The sequence below is a fragment of the Carcharodon carcharias genome, chromosome 7 (assembly GCF_017639515.1).
Source record: "Carcharodon carcharias isolate sCarCar2 chromosome 7, sCarCar2.pri, whole genome shotgun sequence".
Lineage (NCBI taxonomy): Eukaryota > Metazoa > Chordata > Chondrichthyes > Lamniformes > Lamnidae > Carcharodon > Carcharodon carcharias.
In genome coordinates, this window is record NC_054473.1 from 156,787,852 (window position 1) to 156,790,419 (window position 2,568).

Consider the following 2,568-nt stretch of genomic DNA (forward strand, 5'->3'; position numbering starts at 1 on the left):
CAAATGGCTTTCTCCAACTTTAGTTATTGGACACAACAGACCTATGCACAAATGGCTCGATGCTTCTTCAAGGCTGTTTCATATACTCATGTTAGATCTTTCAAGGTCCCCAAACATAGCCTATCATTCTCCTTTATATATGTTTCACTCTCTTTGCTATGTAAATTCCATTGTTCCATATATCTTTAGAACTGTTCCTTTCCCATAATATAAAAAATTTCATGTTGCCAATATTGTCAGTAGTCTTTGGGAAAAATAAACATGCTCCTTAGTCTTACTTATCTGGTTAGTTGTAAATAAACTAACATTCGTTTTAAATCCAAACATTTCTTTCACTTATCTAAAAATGCAAATTCCCTTCACACCTTACATGTTAAGACAGCATCCATATTTATCCATTAGCATTTCAAGTACATTTCTACACCTAGCTTCTTTTGATAAGTTCAAGTTTGCAGTCTACCTGACTCCAAATGTATTTAAATCAAACAGACAGAACCATCTATGCTCACACCCATAAACCAACTTTATAACAAACCAGAAAAATATTATGAAAGTTATTACACTTTTATAACAATACCCTTGCCAATACAGGTCCCTACATGTTATTTTACCAATGTCATCTGCTGTGACTGGCAACTCATCTATGTGTGAAAAGAAAAATACCTCTTCCCTTTTGGGCTCTATCTCTGAGAGGGATTGTAATCTAGACATTGCATTGGCGTTACAATGACCTTCCAATCAAGAGATGATGGTTTTTAGTGTTTATGTGGTGAATAAAGCTGGCAGCCTGGTTTACCGGTACGATAACTACTCACCCTGCACCGATGTGGAGAAGATCTGCAGCCACCCACTTGACTTTGTGCTGAAAGAATACGACAAGCAGGTTGTGGTGTCTTTCAGTCAGAGGGATGGCATCAAAGTTGGATATGCTGTGTTCTCAATTAATGGAATTGATGTAAATGGAAGGCTGTTTGCAATTGGATCCCAGTTATCACCAGAGTCTGGAAGTTCTGGGATTGAAGTGCTAGAAACGGACACCTTCAAATTGCATTGTTTTCAAACGCTAACAGGGATTAATTTCATTGTGTTGGCAGACCTTCGACAAGCTGGAATTGATTCACTCCTACGGAAGATTTATGAAATTTATTCAGACTTTGCTGTTAAAATCCATTCTACTCTCCCGAGATGCCAATCAGGTGTGACCTTTTTGAACAGAATTTGAAAGTGGCTTTGGAAATCACAGAAAAGGCTGGAACTTTTGGAGCAGGATCTTGATCTCATCTGGGAGGCTGTTTAGCTTTCAGTATGTTTGATGTATTTGGTTGTTATGTTTATATTTTGTTAATGTTCAAAGGATTTGGAAATATAAAATCTTATGGACCAGAACACTGAATCCAAGGGAAGTGTAATAAGTTCAAGGAACTGCAATATGTATATATGGGAAATAAACATACTGATAAGCAAACAAAATCAATGCCCATCTCTGCATTCAGGCTGCAGCTAAAGTGGTTACTGGAGTCTTTGGATTCAAAATAGCCATCAGTGGCTTATGATCAGTTTCAGCCATGAAACTATGGTCATACAAGTATATATGAAATCTTAATCCAAAAAATCAAAGACAATTCTTCACATTCTACGTGAACATAATTTCACTTAGTGGCACTAAGGATGCATGAGACAAATGAAATCAGTCTCTCCTCACCATTAACCAATGGTCTAACATGTCAACTCTAACATTGTAGGGAAACTGTTGGAAAAAATTCTGAGGGACAGAATTAACCTCCACTTGGAGAGGCAAGGATTAATCAGGGATAGTCAGCATGGCTTTGTCAGAGGGAGATAACATCTAACAAATTAGATTGAATTTTTCGAGGAGGTGACTAGTTGTGTAGATGAAGGTAATGCATTCGATCTAGTCTACATGGACTTCAGTAAGGCTTTTGACAAGGTCCCGCATGGGATAATGGTCAAGGAGGTAAAAACCCATGGAATCCAGGGCAATTTGGCAAACTGGATCCAAAATTGGCTTAGTGGCAGGAGGCAGAGGGTGATAGTCAAAGGTTGTTTTTGCAGTTGGAAGCCTGTGACGAGTAGGGTACCTCAGAGAGCGGTGCTGGAACCCTTGCTGTTTGTAGTGTACGTTAATGATGTAGATGTGAATATAGGAGGGATGATCAGTAAGTTCGCAGATGACACGAAAACTGGTGGTTTCATAAATAGTGAGAAGGAAAGCCTTAGATTACAGGACAATATAGATGGGCTGGTAAGATGGGCAGAGCAGTGGCAAATGGAATTTAATCTTGAGAAGTGTGAAGTAATGCATTTTGGGAGGACTAACACAGCAAGGGAATACACAATGAATGAAAGGACCCTAGGAAGTACAGAGGATCAGAGGGACCTTGGTGCACATGTCTATGATCCCTTCGACAGTCGAAGGGTCATGAGGACTCGAAACGTCAACTCTTTTCTTCTCCGCCAATGCTGCCAGACCTGCTGAGTTTTCCAGGTAATTCTGTTGAGGTTAAGTTGGAGCTGTATAAAATGCTAGTTAGACCACAGCTGGAGTAG

At 39.3% G+C, this 2,568-nt stretch overlaps 1 pseudogene; it reads left to right on the forward strand.

Moving 5' to 3' along the window:
* The first annotated feature begins 745 nt into the window (after positions 1-745).
* LOC121280439 lies at positions 746-1,275 on the forward strand (annotated as a pseudogene).
* Positions 1,276-2,568: the final 1,293 nt, after the last annotated feature.